General features: G+C 46.3%; 1 pseudogene; it reads left to right on the top strand.

Annotated features, from left to right (window-relative positions):
• The first annotated feature begins 340 nt into the window (after positions 1-340).
• Positions 341-1,619, top strand: LOC124661492 (annotated as a pseudogene).
• Positions 1,620-20,830: the final 19,211 nt, after the last annotated feature.

The raw sequence follows: 20,830 nt of genomic DNA, 5'->3' as shown, positions 1-20,830 counted from the left end.
ATCGGTGAGCTGCATGCACAGACGTCTTTCTTTCTCATCCTTATCACACGCTCTGAAAAAATAAAACAGTCTCCTGCAAAAACAGTATTCTAATCTCTGACCGCCCCGGCGAGACCTTACCACTAGCGCCCACCGTGTCCGCGCCGTCGCCGCCGGCCGTGCACTGATTTCCGTTCGCCGCTCTCCCCTGCGACTGCGAACCGCCAGTTTCTGACCTGCGGCCGATGCTGATAAGTTTGCCGTGCGCATCGTGATCCCAAGAACCCAATCGCTTCCCACTCTTCCTCACCTCGTACGATCGAGTCCCAGCTTGCAAGTTACCGAAGTAAGTCTTGTGCCAATGGCGGCGATGAGAGAGCTCGTTGGCGCCGTCGGGAGGAGGCCGAGCCCGGGTTGGTCGGACCTACCGGGCGACCTCATCGAGTCCGTTCTGGTCCGCCTCCCCGTGACAGACCGCATCCGTTTCCCCGCCGTCTGCACCGCAGCCACTGTGGTCCGAGGGCAGGACGTACGACACCCCGCAGCCGGCCCCGGCCGCCTCCGACCGCCTCTGCGTCGGCTCGTCGCCGGACGGGTGGCTCGTCACCGCCGACGCTGCCTCCGAGCTCTGCCTCCTCAACCCGCTCACCGGCGCGCAGCTCGCGCTCCCGCCGCTCGACACGCTCCCCTTCGTCCACGCCAACCGCGACGCGGGCGGCCGGGTCGTGAGCTATTCAATACGGTGCTGCTTCGACGAGGATGAAAACGGAGACGACGCGGCCGTGGTCGTCCCGCCGGAGTCCTTCGAGCCGGACAGGCTCCGGTTCGAGCTTTACGAGAAGGCCATACTCGTGTCCGCGCCGCGGGAGAGGCAGAACGGCTCTTGGGGCGGCTACGCCGTCATGCTCATCTGCCAGCCTCTGTCCCGCCTCGCCATCGCCCGAGCCGGGTACACGAGGTGGACTGTGCTCGACACGCCCTCGCGCCGATGGGTGGACGCCGTGCGCGCCTCCTCCGCGCCCGGCGCCGACGGGCGGCAACTAGTGTACGCGATGGACACCGCAGGGCGCGTCAATGCATGGGACGTGGACGCCACGCCGCCGACACGGGTGGCGGTCGCGCTGGCAGCGTGCTGCTGCTGCTCGGGGCGCGCGTGTTCCATGTCGGGGACATGCAGCAGGTACCTCGTGGAGCTCTCGCCGGGGCGCCTGCTCCAGGTGCACCGGCTCAGGGAAGCGGCGCACGCGCGGTACATGTGCGAGCCCCGTCCGGAGCGCGTCGAGTACACGACCGTCGACGCCGATCTCTTCGAGTGGACGACAGACGATGGCCGGTGGACTCCGGTGGACGGCAAGAACGGCGGCGTCCTGGCCGGGCGCGCGCTGTTCCTGGGGAAGAACACGTCGCTGTGCGTCGCCGTGGACGGATGGTGCCGGTCCGAGCTGAAGGGCAACTGCGTGTACTTCACCGACGACGGTCCGTGGTCGCACAACAGGTGCCGCGAGGTGGCGCCGGACGTCGGCGTGCTCGACCTCGCGGACGGCAGCTACAGGCCCCCGCGAGGAGCGGCGCGCGACCTGCTCTGGAAATGGCCGCCGCCGGTCTGGGTCTTCCCGTCGTGCGTGCGCCGACTGAATTAATCCGTCTGAAGAATGTTGCAGAGGATGGCCGCGCGTAGCAGCGTAGATAATTTGAAATAAAATGCTTGCTTATAGTACCTCCGTCCCAAAGCTACTAGTGTCTTGGGATCAAATTTCTGTCTCGCGTCGCTTGGCCCAAATTGAAAACTATTCGGCGCGGGAAATATTTTGGCTGATCAACCGTAATCGTGTCCACAAACACGAGTTTGTACCTTGTTATCTTCTTATTTGTCCGACATTCCTCGTCCACCTCCCGACTGCTCGCCTCGATCCACCCCGATGGCCAAAACCTAAACCTGGTTAAATCGTGTGCACTATCGCTCGTGGTATTCCGTTGCCCATCTTGCCTCTCTCTTGAATTAAGCCACCCTGGTGACTATTGCTATGACTTTCGTACAACACCATGACTGTGCCGCCATGGATGTGTTCTCAGGCTTAATTGGGATGCGTGATGATCATGTTGATCACCACCTCGAGCTCCAGCCGGCTCACCACCGTTGTCTTCAGAAAGTCCATCAGCGACTGTCATGGCCCACCCTAGCGGCTTTGATATGTACATCTCATCATCCATTTTATTGAAAATTTTGCATGCCGATCAATGACAAAGCTAGTTGTAGTTGAAGATGAATAAATGGAGTGGATTTTATTCGTCCCCACTTTTTTTTATCAAAGGCCAGAGCCCGATGTTAAATTAATAACGCCACTCAACAGCGACAAGATACAAAGTGCTAAACACAGCTTACAAGACACACCCACACGAGCTACCAACAAAGCTACAAATGGAAAACATCACGACCCTTACGAAGACTACACAAAATCGGAGATGAAACCTGGCAGCAACAGTGTCGGGTTGGAGCTCACGCTAGAGTGAACCAACGAGCACACGTCGTCAACAGAGCTCCCCGTCACAGGCAACACCACCAGGTATCGACCACCGCCGTTCACAACCAACAAGCAGCACCAGGGTAGCTCAACGACAAAGATCATTAAAACCCAGTTGTTCACAATGGATATTTAAAAGTTTTAATCGATAAGATTATTTTTTTACAAAAAAAGTAAAGCCTTGGCATTGAGGTGGCATTATTGTTATGTTTTTGGGTTTACGTATATCAAATATGTCTTTATTTTTATCGTACTAAGTTATTTCGTTCTAATTATATATGATGTTCATGTTTACGACTATTTTGATATTTACATCATTTTTTTTAGTTTGCCTTACCTTAAATTTTTTCCGTCCTTCATCACTGGGTAACGGGATGCATGAATGGAGTTCTTGACTGCGACGACATGTCCTGAAATTATCAACCTGCAAGGCGGCGTACTATGGAGCTGGTCTAGGTGGCAAGGGGATACTCATCCTCAAGAAGCAGCGGCGACGGCAGCGACGCACAGGTCGAGCGGCAGCACGCTCGCACCAACCTTGATTGACGCTTGTCGCAGCAGGTTATCAATGCTCATGATGGCCCTGGCCCACCGTATATATGCAAAAGTCCATACGGGTAGAGGTATTTCATGAATTATTGACACACTGTACCGTTGAGATAAGCGTGGCAGGCACAGATCGGCAAGGTCTCTCATTGGTCCAGAAAACAGGAGCAGATGAGCTCGTGTCCCAGCTTATGGCCTAATTTTTCTCTTCCCTCTGTGTGCGTATTTAGATGTGGATGAAAACGCTTCAGTTTTGATTCTGAATTTCGAAGTTGTTGTAGCATATTTTTGACTCTGCATCTCAGCAAATTTTCTCTGATCAATGGGTTTTCATCCGGTTTTGCTAGGCTGGTGCTAAGTGCTTGATAGAGAACCAAATAAACACCTTGCGGGTAAAGTCACTCATGCTAGCTAGATTTTTAGTTAATAGTTCAGTTGCCAGGTACTGGCACCCAATAAATTTTTATTCTTCTCTGACGCAAAGTCAGTTTTGCTTAACTTAGTTTTTCTAGCATTTGAATCATATCATTTATGATGACTACTTCACGGATGCCAGAATATTTTGATCATTATGATTGGAGCATCCACAAAGGTAATGAACATTGTTCCTGATCCATCTAACGGATCGGACGTATATCTTCAGGTGTATCTATGCATTTTTTTTTATTCTTTTTTTTTGCACTCATCTTATAAACTTCCTTATTCAAGCAGTACTGTAACAATTTATTCTGCTATGTTGTTGGAACAATTTTTATTTTAAAGTTCACGTATTTTGCTCTTCTGTAGCAATGCAGGCATTGTCCTAGTTATTACTCATAGCACCACCACCACAGCACAAATGCACAGCTCAAAAGACGCTAGAAGCTCCTTCTGTCGAAACTTGATGGCAAATGTTTCTGTTGGTTTAGAGCATGGTGAGATCTACTTACAGCCAAAAAAGACAGGACCAAAGCCTGGCTGGCAGTATCTTCATCGCCAAAAAAGACAGGACCAAAGCCCAAAAATCCTCCAGTGTGGTGAGATCTACTTACAACCGACCAAAGCCTGGTGAGATCTACTTACAACCAAAGACAGGGCCAATCCTCCAGCTTGGTTTAGAGCATGGTCACATCTACTTACAACCAAAGACGACCAAAGCCTGCCTGTTGATTTTCTGCTCTACAATCAAGCCCAAAAAGTGTCTTCATAGCCACTCAAAGTAACGTACACTCCAGCGTGCCACTAGAATGTGCACAGCTGAAAATAAATCAATCAAGAGAATAATTAATTAGCTGTCAAAACATACATAACTATAGCAGCTTAGCAGAACGACTGTTGAACCCATTCTCTTACTTGGCTCACCTTCAGCTTATCGCGTACATGATTTAAGCTGTTGAAGCGAGCATTTTGTGGAAATCAACCTCCTATGAGATAACAAATACATGGTCAGCTAAATTAATAAAAAGAAACAATCATATAGTTACAAACCATAGCCCAAAGGAATCAACACTTAGTAAATGATGGTCTGAAGTCAGTAAGATGGGAGGAAAAGAAAATACAACCTACAGTTAGTTTTACTTGAAATTTAAACTCTAAACGTACATAACAGTAGGCAAAACGAAAAGCTAAAGCACAATTGCTAAGTAGGGCATAGGACTGAGCGAAGGAGCATAGGACGATGTAGTAGTTCAAGATAATGTCAATACACAAGTAAGCAGGATAGACAACTAAAGAACATAAACTATTATTCACTAGAGGAACAAAAGTAACGAACAAAGCAAATTAGACTTTATGCACGAAAGTATTCAAAAGAGTTCCCTGTATAGCACTTACTTCTTGATAGCGAATGAATTTAAACGGCTTCATATTAATGTCACTGGCCCTTATCATTCCAAAACCGTATCTGCCGTCTTTCTCCATACAAAAGAACATCCCCCACGTGTTGATGAAATGGTAATAATTTGTTTTACTCCTCCTCCCAGCGCCAATTAGCACTATTGCGTGTCCAGTTTGGCTATGCTGGCCATCAATGAACTTTTCTTTACCAGGAGCTTTGTAGATTTGGCCTGGCTTCAACTCCTCAAATTTTTTACCAGGGGTGAACCCAGAAGGCAGAGGATGTCCGTCTGCTAAGACTCGGACGATATCATAAAAACTTAGCTTGACTCTCATAAAGTCAGCTAGCTTCTGTCTTGTGGATCCATCCAACTACAAGGGAATAAGCATTCATTTGTCAGGCGTTGCCTTGCTTGATCAGTGGCGTGCAATGTTTACTAGTATAGATATATCCCTAATGCTAAACTACACATTGAAGAGTTGTTGCCAAACTACACATCAATGAGAGTAAATGCTGCACCTGCCACCAGTATGTGGCATCATGGTGTGCCTTAATTCAAAACCAAAGAGCCTACACATCTGATTATCAGAAAAAAAAGGCGATGCTAACATTTCATTATATTTCTATCATGGTATTTTGGTAAGCCGGTCATGTATGTATATATGAACGTGGATTTTCTAGCCATGGGGATAGCTGTGCATAGGGTGGCGGCCGTTGGATATAGAGAGCATGGTGGTTGCATCCTTGGATGATTACCTATAGACGTTAGCTGCTTGTTTTTTGCTCACTGCTGCCGTTTGCATGCAGCCAGTAGAGATGGATTGTTGTGATTTGTGTGAAACGTTGCCATGCAGAAGTATGTCTATTCGAGTATGAATATAATAGTTGCCATGCAGAAGTATGTCTATTCGAGTATGATGATAATAGATTGTGCATCGTCTGCGCATGGCAGAGTTGAGTTTTGCAAAATTATTGGACTGTCATGGATGGGATGGAATTATAACATCAAAAAGGATGGGGCTGGGGGGACCTGTTTTGCACAATTTTCAAAGAAGAAATCCAGTTGAAACGTCAAAGTAATTTGTTAATTTAGAACCCCTATTCAGCACTCTACCTTAACTAGCCAAGTAGCCATGATCCGGCAGGTTAAGCATCCCTTACTGAAATATGTTTGTACCCAGATCCGACAAAGTAAACTGCAATGTCTAGATCTGCCGATAGAACATCAGATTTTTACTGAGTCACCATTATTCGGCACCCATACTTTAACCCATTCAGCATCATATTTATTACCAGGAAATGGGAGCAGGATCCAGGATAAAAGAAGAGTACATCAGTACAATCCTTTGAAAATTACCTACATTACCTACCCATCTTATAATGTTCAGTGTTAATGATCAAATGTTACAGTTTACTAACTACTCGGGCACTCACGGCACCGACACAAAAAATGGGCAGAGCAAGGCGGTTCATGATTCCAGTCAAGACAAGAGTACTAATTAAAACATGCACTGCCTTGGTTTAGGTTTTTCTGACTAACAAGTATCTAGATACTAGGCTGTTCTGGCTGACAAGTATTGCTATTTAGCACCTAGGCAAACATTCCATTCAGAACATGCAGATTAACAAGTCAGCTTCGGGGAAAACTCAACTTAGAACTGAAATCAACGGCAGTTCATAGTGGCGATTAAAAATCATTAAGTAGGTCGAAAGTGAGGCCACATTTTGGACCAGACAGAAAAACTACAGAGAAACTTGTGACAAGCTGGATCAGACAGAGAGTAATGTGTTTCTAACGACTACCAGCTATGCACCAGTGCCATTTGCTCATAGTCTGACATAAACAAAATCGACATGTACACAAAAACGAAGTACCCTGGTGGCGTCGCTCTCTTTCCAATCTGGCGGCCAAAACGTACCAATTAAGCACCTGAGTTAATTCACCAAGAGGAACATTCACACATGACAGGACGCAATTAAACAAATATTCATAGCAACTTGAAAATGTTTGGGAGTGTTCCAGGTTATAGAATCGTTCACATTCATTAATTGAAAAACCCCAATATAAACACCATGAAACACCTAAACATGAAACTGGGGATGGCGGAGCACGCTCGCCATGGCGAAAATGGTGTCTAGTTATGAGGGGAACATCGCATCAAAAATAGGTCGCGTTAGAGTGACGATGTTTTGCAAGGGAGGGGCGTGGGATACCGAATGGTAACGTGTAAATCCAGTTAGCGAACGTGAGCCTGATGAGATGGCACTTCGTGACGGCGTTAGTAGTGGACCGGGGCAAAACGTGTTCGCTATATCAAAAATGGTGGATATGAACGACAGCTGGGGGGTGCACAGCTATCCCCATGGCTAGCCCACTATTTCCTATGTATATATACACAAGTGCTATTCCTTATGGAAGAATTAGTTCATACTCAATCATTTTTCACAGGTCAGGAATCAGTGTGCGGCATGTGATACTTGACGAGAATGTAGGTTAGCAAGAACATCAATAAATCTATAGTTGATTCCCTAACTCTGTTGACGCTTGGATTATGTTGTGCACTTTAAGAGGTGGGTGGACTTTCAGAAGCACTCTGCTAGCCAAACATGAGAAAGACAAAAGAATACTGCATCTGGTTTACATGAGGATTTATGTTACAAAAGATGTATCCTTATCTCTGTTTATCACTGTTAACTAGTGTAACTATACATTCTAATCTCCTTTTCCAGCACCGCAGCACTCTCAATTAACGAATAGTAAAAAAATGTTGGGAACCGAAACCTTCAGATATTTTTGAAGATTCTAAACTATATCCTGATTATATTACTGTCGGTCACCCTGATTCATCATTCATGAATAATTCACTCTAAACAGTAAATAATTCAAACTAAAAACTTCAGAGCAACCGTACCTCGTTTGTCACTCCGAAAATTCTTGCAATTACAGCCAAAATAGCAATAGTGTCTTCGTCCCATTTATTAACCTTCTCGAAATCTGGGAGCTCTAGTGTATCATCATACATCTTATGGAGGTCAGCCATGTCAATTAGGACTTCTTTGCCCTCGACTTCTTCCCCAGCTAAGATGCTTCTCATTGTAAGGGTGATTTCCATACTAGTGCTTGAAACAACAACTGTGCAATCGTCTGCAGAAAAATGAATGATTAGTAAATAATATTGTAATAAAAGGAAAAAACATATATTTATATATCTATTATTGCGATAGGTGGCATAGATAGATGACCAAAGCTGCGACAACTAATTTGAAACAGAGGAGTAATCAACAAGCAAATCTGTATACTAGATGGCTTTGGTGTAGTTTCCTCTTATGAGTTGCAGAGGCCCAAGGGGGGAGCTGAAGAGTGGATGCAGAGAGAGGGAGGGAGGTAGGCGATGCCTTACTTTTAAGTGAGCTAATAAAGATTCATCTTGTGAGCCTGTCCAAATATTTTAATTTGTTCGTTAGGTTGTGATAGTCCAAATATTTTAATTTGTCCCTAAAGAAGGCACTTGAGGGTGAGGACCTTTACCAGATGCAAATTGATGAGTAGAGCGCACAATGCAAATGTTAATGCGCAAATTATGGAACGCAAACAGTTGTTTTGAAATCTTATAAATGAGTGTTTTCTTTGTTTTTGGACAGTGCATACCTTCCAACTGGTTTTTCACATTGGCTTGGATGATAGGACGTTGATTGTTGATCGTCACATTACCAAGAGAGAAGTCAAACTCAATGTCAGGCTGCAGTTGAAAACAAAAAAGATTGGACTTGTTCAGGGCACATTGAGGGGGATTGGCTGGGGGGCATATTGGGGCTGAGGGTCATGTCGGGGTGGGGAGGGAAGAATATCCTTGTTCATCAGGTCGTTTATTTTGCGCCTCTTTCCCGCTGGCTCCGCCGACGGCCCCGCCGACTCCGCCGCCGCCGGCCCCGCTGGCTCCGCCGCCGCCGCCTTCCTCTTGGCTCGCCTTTTCTTAGATTTGGTCACCATCTCGCGGCGGTGGAGAAGGGGTAGACAACGCGACGGAGATGGAGATGGAGATGAGGAATTCGGTGGCGGGGGGAGGTCGGCTTCTCTACAGTTTCGGGCTCGTCGGTTCCATGGTGCTGGTGGATGGGGATTCAGTGACTGGCTACAGCCAGTCACGGCGTGACTGGACGTAGCATCGGCCGCACATTCTACATCCAACGGTCTCCAATCAATTGATTCGAAAATTTTGAAAATTTGTTCCGGGGTTTCGGGCTCGTCGGGTCTCGTCTGTTCCGGGGTGCTCAGGTCGGTTTCCTTGTGCTCAAATTTTCCTTTTCTTTTTTCCTCGTACAATCTAAATCTTGGCTGAACAGTGACCACAAACTAAGCTCACCGTTCTCGGCCGCGCGATCCGCATCCTGCGGTCCTCGCTAACTAAAGCTGCTCGTGTAATTTTCTTCTTCTCTGGGATGGGACTCATCGCCCTCCTGTTCCATTCCCCTTCTCTCTTCTCTCCATTCTCCACACTGGGTCGCCGTCGATGGCCACGCGGGCGCTCCCTGTCCTTACCATGCGACAACTTAGCGGCCGCGGATTTCACGAGCTATTCGACTCTGTGCCCTGCTTCCACCGGGCGTGGCCCTCGACGAGCCCGCATCCTCGTCCGCATACGGCACATAGTTGTTAGCATACAACCACCACATTTCGGGGTAAATGTCATATTTGGTACCACTTTATGTTTTGAGTGAAAGTTAGGGTTAGGGTTAGGATTACTAATCTCACGTTGAACACAAATTGACACAGTTTCTGACAGTGGGACTGATGTGGGCATTACCCTTCGGGTAACTAACATTATGTTACCTCTTACAACCCAATCAGGGGCCCACGAAGATTGCCTAACAACCAAGGTAGGCTAATACCTTGGTTCCAGAGAAGGAGACTCACCCGAAGAAGGATTCTTGACGAACAAGGCAAGAAGACATTAAGCAAGGAAAGATTAGAATAGATCTCTTTGTAACTTAGCCGAACCTGGACAGAACTCTCGAGACCTGGCATGTAATATAAGGGCCATGAGAGGGTCTGCCGAGACACACAACTACAACAGATAGATTCACCGCAAGTCTAGAGCTAGGTCCTTAGAATCTTAGCTTCTCGACGAGATCACAACTATAGCCTTCGACTACCCATTGTAACTCGATATATTCGATAATCAAGATTAGACAAGCAGAAAGTAAGGGTTTTTACCTCATAGAGGGCCCCGAACATGGAGTGTCGTGCTGAGTGTTTGTTGGGCTCTCTTTGTGGTCTATGTGGGTGTGATGTTTGTGTGGGATTGGCCTGGTTATTCTGGGGTTTTTCCCAGTTTTCTCCTAAAAACGGACACCCTCTTCTTTCTTAATTAATAGATGAGGCAAAGCATTTTCCTCCGTTTCAAAAAAAAAAATCTCTACGAGATAAGCTAAATCGGCACCTTCCAGGTTCATGATTCACATATTATACAAGTTATTATCCATTCATTTATCGATGTATTATACTTTTTACCTTAGTTCCTACACTTGATGAAAAAACTTGAAGTGAGCTTGTGAGTTCTGTTTAGTTGCTTGACATATTGTCACTCGTGCCATGTATTTAGATTTCCTCCGCACTTTGTTTATTAGTTCCTTCACACTTTGTTGATTAGTTGGGCCATGCTCTTGCCTTGTACCATTCGAAACACGAAGCTCGAAGAGTGTGAGAAGTGGAGGTTGATGCGCATTGAATTGGCAAAGAGAAAAGAAGGTGTTATTAAGCGTCGTTGTCAACCTCGACAGGGTCCCATGTCGGCAACAAGGCGGCCAAGCTCACCATGATTGGAGGAGCATCACCCGACAAGGTCCAATGATCAACAAGTGCCTCGCCGATGTCTAGGCAAAACTGCTCGTCCGCGGCATGAAGAGCGACTAGAGGTGGAATGACGTGTTGTTGAAGCGAGGAGAAGATCATGCTCGAGAAGGAGAGAGATGTTGTGAAGAAAACAGAGAGAACTTCATGATCTTGACCAATGACACGTCGGAAATGGAACCCCTGGTGAAGGCGGATGACATGATCTTGCAAGAGACCGCCGATCGAATGGCCACGATAGAGGCATCAGCAGCTGCAGCCGCGATGGCATCATCGTCGGTTTCAGCGAGTACACATGTGACGGCATCGGCATCCTTGCCGCCGACATAGTAGGCTGAGGTCGTGGTTCTAGACAAGTCCGAGCACCAACGACGACTGAAGAGCCTTCGTCGATGACTCGAGACGGGCATTCTTCTAGGCTCCATTTGTGCCCCGATTTTGTAATATTAAAAATGTGCATGCCCTAAACGCAGCACCACGCCGCAGGTTCCTCCATTAGAGCGGGCTTCATTTGTGCCTCGATTTTGTAATATTAAAACTATGCACGCCCTAAACGCAGCACCAGATCGTGGCGTCCTCATTAGAGATGGTATTTACTTAATCCCTCGGTTGATAAACTTAGGTTGCATCACGAACTGCCCTCGACCCCTCGTGGTGTAACTCCATTGCTGGAACTAATATATTTATGCTAGCTTTGCTGATTATGTGATCTATGGTTCCTATTATTTCATATTTTATCGAACGCTATTAGGACATATTTGGTGAACTGGGTAAGCTCACCAATAAGTGTAGAAGGTGATCGTATGCACCGTGGATGTAACCAAACAGTTGTGCATTTGCTGAAACACGGTCTATACTCTATAGGCAATCGAACGTCAGAAACTTTGCTTCCGAAATTGTTGGCAACCAAACAACCTGCACAACTTGCACAACGTAACGTTTGAACTAGAAATTGCATTAAACATCCACGGAGCCATCGGAGGATTCGGAGCCATAGATGCGAGAGCCATGTTCGGATCTTAATCTCAAATCCCCTGCCTCCAATTCGCACGGGTGCGCGCAAGTTGCTTTGTCGCTTTGTTTGTCACCGCCCACATCTTTCCCAACTTCCCAAGTCGTGCATTCTATGCCGCCTATAGTTCAGCCTCATGTTTCGACAGGCTAACATTCTATACCTTGCCAAGAGGTCTAGTGCGAGCAACACTCGACCATTTGAAATGAGTGTTAATGTTTCTAAACGCATAATGCACTTTCTACACGAAAAAAAGGACCTTCAGTGTCTTCTAATTTTATCACAAAATCTACTCTGGAAGCTCCATTCATTCTATGTTCCGTAGAAACACATGAATAGCACTACTAGTAGAGATATACTCCGTATTAGCCACCTTCGCACATACAGAACACACTATTAAAAATTAATCCAAATATAATCAAGTTCAACAAACATCACAGTTAACTTAGTTCCAGCAAAACCAGTACTAGTAGACAGGGCCATCAGGAGTATATATAGATTTTCTTTGCTAACACCTTCAGGCTTCATACGTATGATATAATGAAAGGCACAAATAACAACCCAAGTTAAAGTAAAACTAAACCAGCAATGCTGTGCACGTCAAGGACTACTTGTACTCCAATTTGTCTCTCCGAGAATGGTCCACACTCCTGGGATGCTCTTCCTTCCTCATTTTTTCCTGCCTAGCTTGATCCCCAGCAATCCGATTAATGAACTTACGAAAATCAGCGGCCAAGGCAGGATCAGAATAGATAGAGTCTTCATATTCCAATGTACCATCAAACAGAGTCTTCCTCTGCCCTTGTCCAACAAGTCTTTGGATGGTCAAAGCACTTTCTCCACGAGCCATGTCTTCAAAATCCTTGCAACGCCCAAGGTATGATTCTGAAGATGGATGAATAATCTTGATCCCATGATACTCACAACGATAGCAGCGACCTTTTCTCAAAAGATAAAACGAAAAAAGAAATTATCATCAGCTTGACAAGATCAAAGCTAAGAAGCAACAATACCAATAAGAAACATCAGCTGAAAGAAACTTTGTATCAGAATATGCCAGTATGTAAGAACAGAGGCCATGGATGCACAATAACTAGCGTCTTACATTGGCAGACTATCGAAGTAAATCGAACAAGGTTGATCAATGGAACTATTTGTCTTTATATTCCCTTGGGGATTAATTGGCAGGTAGGATCGTTGTTGCTCTTTTAATATGAATATACCTAGTACAAATACAATTGATTTTTGCGGGGTCATCAACTAGTGGTACCAGGGTGCACATCTCGGTTTTGCATCCTTGACACATGTCAGATGCAGTGTGCAACATGGGGCAGACATTCTCCTTAAGCCATATACAACGCAGGTGCTTGCTGGGTGCTTAAGAAGAAAACCTGGTTTTTTTGCCAGGTCTGAATCACCGGGTGCTTGAGGAAGGGAAAAGAGTGCCTAGTTATGCTTCGATGCCTGATCGGTGCTAAAAATGAATGAAATGCTCCATGCCTCCCCCCCGCGGCGACAAAACACTGTCACTGACCTAGCGTGTGAATGCTGTAGTTTGACTGGACGGAATGGCTAAGGCGATGAGCAGCTAAACTGGCTCTTGACGGCATTTTCGTAATCTTGTGGATTGGTATTGATTGGAAGGCACGACCGAAGCACCATAGTAGAGCATCAAGCGTTGGAGTAAACAAAGTCTAATGTGGCACTTGATGACGTGCAAACACTCTCTTATTAAGCACCTAAACTTAAGCACCTTCCATTGTACATGCCCTTACAAGTTACAATCCTTTTAACATACCAAAAACAGAGCAAAGCAGTTCAGACAAATTCAGAAAAGGTCCCGTTTCTGTTACTTCTCTTTTAATCCTTCCAAGTTTATGGCGGTAATTTTTCAATAATGGAGAAGTGGAAGAGATGAAAGAGCCAAAGAGGAAATCGAGAACATCAAATGGGCCAGGGCATGATCAACATTGACTAGGAAATTGTAGGTGGCCAAAGCAATCACAGGATATTGTATAATATCCTGTAACAACAACAGATCTACAATGAAGTACTTGCATAATAAAAAAGAAAAAGGCAAACTCATAGTTCTACTCAGGGTAAGAAAATGTCATCTTCTTTTATGCATCATTTGAGGAAGTGAAATTTAAGATCTGAATTCCATGAAAATCGGATATTCCATGCTAATTGTACGCCTAACATTCAATGCAACTTAAAAGTATATGTTCACACTACACTCCATAACTGGATCCATCAAACTGGTTCTATAGTGAGTTAGTGACTACTATGTGCTTTAAGATAAACACACACAAAACTCAGTTCACATACTGTGGAAGTAAGGTGGATGCTGTAAACATCATTTAAAAGATTATGATAAATCTGTCAAGGGGAAACTTGATACCCCTGCAACATATTCATGCAAGTAAACCTGATATACCAAGATATGAGTTTATGACAGAGCATACCGGCATTTTTTGTTAGATCAAATATAGGACAGCACAAAAATTCCTTGTGCTGCATGTCTACATCACTATCGCTACATTGGATGAAGAAGAGTGTGGGAACTTGATCAGCGTCATCATTCTGGGAACCTCTTCGTGTCGCCAAGATGTTCATGTGAGAAAATGGGTAACTGTAGAATACACCATACTCAGGTATTGTAGAATTCATACCACAGATAACATGAAGTTCATATTCCTGTCCCTATAATAATCAGATAAAGAAGGACAAGATCAGCCAATGTGTCCAACACAGCAAGTGCTAGTATGCAACAATAAGTTACAGGACACAAATTTAACTTGCCTGTTGTTGAGCATATCTGCGTAATGCAGCTTCAACCATTTTGACAATTGTATCCTGACAAGCCTTAGATTCATCGAGGTTTGCTGAGATGATCTTGGTGGCGGGACTGCTCAATATCTGGACCTTCTCCGAAGATTTGCTAGACGGCAATTCTAGTGACAAAGTTTTAGATATGGTAAAAACATCTCTGGAAAAGAGGCCCCGCTTAACCTCACGCGTTGACCCAAGGGTTCTCCCCACATGCGGCATCACTGTCCTCGCAAATTCTACAAATGCAGCAGGTCTGGGATGATGCGTAGCACGAGACGCAGTATCATAGGCAACAGATTCAGAAAAGAGGATGTCTTCATCATGAGCTTCTCTTTTTGCCATCTCAATGACGCTATGAAGACTGGCATTGCAGATAAGCAGGCGTCTCATAGCTTCATATGCAGAAAAGCCAGGGAAACAGACGCAGATGTAGGCAACAAGGCCATGAAGGGAGAGGAGCTCGATGCGCGCGAGGCTCTTTGTGCAGATCGTTGCAACCTCAAAATGTTGCTCTGGAGGAAACGCGGTGTCATACCAAATGGTGTTGAGGATGATGTTGGTGACAGGATCACAAGGACCATAGCAGTAGCCAGCCTTGAGGAGGCCATGGTGGTGGAGTGAGCGCAGCTCATCCTTGGGTATGCAGGAAATCGCCTCCAGGTACAACATATGGATTTTATCCAGAAGCACCATCTTGAGAGAGTTTTCTAGCCCAGACCCAACCGGAGGTTCCATCTTCCTTTGTTGCAGCCTTGTAACGGTCCTCATTTTCATGTGTCGCAGCCTTGCAATGGCCTGCTGCACACGACTCCCTCGGTTTGTCATATCCCTGGGGTGGGTGAGTAGCTCAGAGAGTCTCTCCATAATGGACTGGCTGATGTAGTTCTGTGTCTCAAGGAGGCTGAAAGCCTCGTCGACAAGGGAAGCCAGCAAGAAAGACCGAGACACCAATGTGGCGACTGCAGGTGCGGGATGCAAGGCGGAGATGGCAGCGCATCCCAGAGCTATTTTTGCAGTAGGGTCTTGGATGGTGAAGGTGTGTGTGCCACGAACTTCCTGGATGAGATGCACGGTGACGAGAAGGTCAGCTTTGGACAGGCTGAGGTAATGCAGGGCATCCCAGGTGTTAAGGTAGCGGAAGTAGGAGGTGAGGAAGGTGACGAGGCCGCGAAGCGATCGGGCAGCGATGCTGCTGTTCAGGAGTAGGGCGTCGCTGCTGTCCGAGGACCGGGGTAGGAGGCGGATGCTTTTGCTCGACTCTGTGATGATCTTGGAGATGGCCGTGCGCCTCGATTCACTTTTGTCCCCGTTCTTGGAGATGCCGGCCCGTGATCTCTTCCTATTCTCCCTCCCCTTGCCAAGCTCGTCGGAGACGGTGTTGGCCTCCCTCCCCTTGCCTAGCTCGTGGGAGACGGTGTTGGCGACGATGTTGGAGACGGGGTCGAGGAAACCGAAGCAGAAGCCGGCCTCGAGGAGGCTCGGGATCAGCTCCGGCGGCAGTCGACGGAGCGCTCTCTTGTAGTAATCGTGGATGTGATCCAGCGCCACGGACTGGTTGCCTCTGGCGCCGTTCCAGTCGACACCACGGGTCATAACGCTACGGTGAACGATCATGGCACCTCTCTCCATCTCGTGCTGATGGTGGGGAACGGCGGCGGCGGAGGCCGCGCGTTTGAGACTAGGAAGAAGAAAAGGCCCAAATCGAAGTTCTGTTTCACACGGGGGTCGACGATGGGGGCAAACCCTATACACCGACTAGGTCGGCGCGTACCGCGTACCGCGCACCGCACATCCCGCGCGCGGTACGGCCGGCCCAGTTAGGTGCGGGTTTTCTTTTTTATCGTTTTTTTTCTCCTTTTCTGTTTCGTTTTTTCCTGTTTCTGTTTTCTATTTCCTTTTTCTTTTGTTCTTTTTTCTGTTTATTTTTTGTTACTTTTACTTTTCAGATTCGAAAAATATAAAGACTTTAAAAATGTTTAAATTTAAAAAATGTTCAAATTTAAAAATATTCAAATTTGGGAAATGTTCGAATTAGAAAATGTTCAAATTTGAAAAAATTTCAAGCTTAAAATCTTTCAATTCAAAATTTGTTCAGATTTCAAAATTGTTTATTTTAAAAAATCAAATAATAAATGTTTAATTCAAAATTTGTTCAAATTAAAAATGTTCATATTTAAAAAATTACATATTTTAAAATAAAATTTAAAAAAGTGTGTTATTGAAAAATGTTCAGATTAAAAAATATCGTTCAAATATAAAAATTGTTCAAACTCGAAAATTGTTCAAGTATGATGTTTTGAAATTCGAAAATTGTTCAAAATATAAAAATTGTTCAATTTGAAAATTGTTCAAATTTAAAATGTTCAAATGCGAAAATTGTTCATATAAAATATTAAATTTTCGAAAAGAATGTTTTTCAAATTTTGAAACTTCAGGTTTTAAAATATTTTAGCTTTTAAACAAACATAAACAGAAACGCAGAAATATGAAAAGGAAAAAAAAAATGAGAACCGTGGGCTGGCCCAAAACGCCCACTAGAAGGTGTGAGGCATGGTGCGCCCACCGCATAGCTCGGTGTATATCACCTCCAGACGATGGGGGAGGTGCTAACCATCACCTCACGCCGGGCATAAATCCCGAAACCCGAATCCCGAACCCGAAATTCCCGATCCTGAACCCGTATATCCCGAACCCGAAATTCCCGATCACTTATTCGGGTAGCTGTTTTGAATACCCGAATTTATTTCAGGTAATTCGGGAAGGTAGTCTGGGCACCCGAACGTCCCGAATATCCCGAAACGGTACAAAGCCCATGAAAATTTCACCCGCACGAACAAAGCCCAGCCCAAGTTGGTAACCCTAGACACTCAATATTACTGCGCTTCTAGGCGTCAGTTTCTTTTCTCCACCCCTCACCCATCCTCTCCCCTTACGTAGCCGCCACAAGTCAGAACCACATCAACGACGCGCAGATCCCGCTCCCGGCCGCCCGACGCACCACTGCCCGCAAGCAGCCGCCTCGTCGCTGCATCTTCCTGGGTGAGACGACGACGACGACAACGATTAGCTCTTCTCCAACACATCCACACCTCCAACTGCTAATTCTTGCTGGATCCGTGGAGGATTGGAGTTGGATATACACTTGTCCAGCTGCTGGGCAGCCTGGGCATGTACGTTGAGTTTGAGTAACTCGACCATCTATGCGTGGTTGCTTTGAGTCTGAGAACTTCAGTGATGCATTTTCGTTTTGTTTAATGAACTTTTGTGATGGCGTGATGCACTGCAGTCTGCAGCTACGCTGCTACCTGTTGTTTAAACTTTGAAGTTTGATTGTGTTATGATATTTATCCTATCGAAAATGCAGTGGAAATGGTGCCATATGTTGCTGTTATTTCTAGCTGCTGAATCGCTGAAACATGAAACATTGCTGAACAGCTACTTCGGGCTATTCAGGATTTCCCGAACCCGAACCCGAATTATCGGGTACCCGAATTGTCGGGTGTTAAATTTTCTGAGCAAACTTCGGGTGTCATATTTTGGAACCCGAATTATTTTTTTCCCGAATTACCCGTCCCGAATTTTCGGGAAATCCCGAATGCCCAGAGTGACCATCACCCATCGTTAATGGGCTTGGCCCATTAGTTCGATTGTTTCAAAAATTTCTAAATTCGAAATTTCTTTAGATTTAAAATTTGCTCAGAATTGAAAAAATTACATATTCGAAAATTGCTTAGATTTCAAATTTGGCCAGATTCGAAATTTGCTTAGATTTAAAAATTGGCCACATTCGAATTTGGTCAGATTAAAAATTGCTTACTTTGAAATTTGTTCGAATTTGAAATTTGCTTAACTTTAAAATTTGCTCGACTTTAAAATTTGTTAAAAAAAGAAAAAACAGTAAAAAGAAAAAATCAAAAGGAAACCGAAACCCAAGAAAAATCAGAAAAAAACAAAAACAGGAAAACCCAAAGCCTATGCTCCCTGCCTGTTGATGGGCCGCGGCCCAAACTCACCACCACGCGGGCGATGGTTTGTACCCATCACCTGCGGGTGATGAATAGGATTCCGTGACGATGGGGGAACCCTATTTGACGGCATTTCCTATTTGAAGCTTGTTGCGCTCGTTAGCGGCGCAACGCGTACCACGCTCTGCTCCGATCGCTTGTTTTGGGCCGGCCCACGGTTTTCCCGGGCGAGCCTTATGTTTCTCTTTCTTCTGAGTTCCCGAACACCAAGCACTTGATCCGCGACTCCCCGACCCCCGATGCATCCTCTTGCCCTCTCCTCCGCTGGCTCGGCCTGATAGAAAAGGGGGAGGGAAGCTTGGCGCTTCCTTCTTATCTGAAAACCCTCTGTTTTGTGGTGTGTCCCGGTGTTTCGGTTCTGGTGCCGTTCGTGTGCAGAGCTTTCCGCCAGCCTGGAGGAGCCGGCGTTCCTGCTACGGATTATGTCTTCTTGTCGTTCTTGCAGTCTCCAACGTTGGTCACGAGAAAGCTAGATCTGAAGCTCCGGTTTAAAATAGCCTCCCGTCCACCGGCTCTATCCTACCGGTCGGCCGTCTTTGTCTTGGTTCAATAAATCCCTGTAAGTTTCATCCGTGTTCGCTTGATTTAGTCACCAAAATCCATCAAATCTTGCCTTCTAGATCTTCAGTGCTAATAATTCCCTTCCGTTGTGGCTCCCCTCTATTCTTTCTCTGGTGATGATCCTTTTCTTATTCACTAGTAAAAATACCCGTGCGTTGCTACGGAGCAACAACAAATATAAACAAATCAAATATGATTAAAATACCAACAAAGCAAATACACCGGCTGTAAGAACTACCTCCCCTGCCTTCGATTAGTGGTGCTGCTCCAATAGCCCATCTCCAGCCGTTCCAAGATGCCCTCTCCCTGGTCCAGACAGCGGCGTGGGATCAGAACTCGAGCTTAATGCTCCCTGCACATCGCATTTTGTGTCAGTACATCAATAGATAATTGCAAACTTCGGTAACAAGCAAACCACATATGAAAGTACCTTAGAGCATCTCCACTCGTCTCCCTAAATAGGTCCTCGGCTGGCTATTTTTCCATCCATACGACGAAAAATGGTCCAGCCGCGCCCCCGGTTCCTCGTTTTTCTCCGGATTTGAGCCTTCATCCATCCGGCGAGCCCATGCCAACCCTGGCCTACCGGGGCGCGCTCGGGGAGTCCAGACGAAGCGAAAGCGCGCGAAACACCGAGAAATCTCTCCTGCGCTTTCGCTTCGGCTTCGCCGCAGAGGTGGACCCGGCCGGTCAGCGGCTGTAAGGGTATTTTACCCTTATCCATTATTTTGGTAACAATGACACCGCGCTAGAGTATTTGACCTAATATGTTTATAAGGATAATCTCAGGTATTAGGCAATGAGACATAAATGGTGTATCAAAGGAACAAGAAGGCTAAAGGAGACCCCCACTTCAACAACAATCAAAAAGGGGTCTACGGCGAGAATCCGGTCCGCGGCCCGGTCCAACCGGGCCGAGCAACCGGACTGTCCGGCGCTCAGCCCGGTCAACCGGTCGCCAACCGGGAAGTCCGGCGCACGACCCGGTCGACCGGCCGCCAACCGGAGTCTCCGGCAGAACACAAGAAATCCGGTTGCCGACCGGTCAACCGGCCTCATCGACCGGCGGGTCCGGCGCACGGCCCGGTCGACCGGTCGCCAACCGGGCGCCAACCGACCGCCAACCGGAGGAGCTCCAGAACCAGCAAATGGAGTCCGGTCAATGGTCCGGTTTGACCGGCCTCACCACCGGGCTGTCCGGTCTGTGGCCCGGTCAAACCGGGTTTCTCGAGGAAAATGCTGAGGTGGCAAGTGACCAACGGCCATATTTCGAAGAACACTATAAATAGGTCTTCTCCTACCTCTGAACAGTTAGGCACTACACTACAAGCTGTTCTTGAGCTCTCTCTCTCTTACTCCATTGCTAGAAACACCAAAAGCCTCAGATCTCCCTCCTCCTCCACCCAAACTCAAATCCCTCCGGGGAATCGTTAGAGGAGGACCCGATCTACCGTTCTACCAAGCCAAATCTCATTCCCCCTTGTATTCATTGAGAAGCTTGCTTCCTAGGGTTCCTTGGAAACCCTAGGTGGGCAAGAGGAGTCCGGAAGCATCCGGGCTGTGGATTTGCTCCGGGCAAGATTGTGAAGGTCCGGAGGCTACCTCAAAGTCTACCACAAGTGAGTGAGCTATTCCTTCGTGGGATAGGCTCCGGAGAATAGGGTGAGCCTTCGTGGCGCGGGGAAT

This window comes from Lolium rigidum, chromosome 1, assembly GCF_022539505.1.
Source record: "Lolium rigidum isolate FL_2022 chromosome 1, APGP_CSIRO_Lrig_0.1, whole genome shotgun sequence".
Classification (NCBI taxonomy): Eukaryota; Viridiplantae; Streptophyta; class Magnoliopsida; order Poales; family Poaceae; genus Lolium; species Lolium rigidum.
Note: the sequence above shows the minus strand (reverse complement) of the source record. Positions and strands in the feature narration are given on the sequence as shown.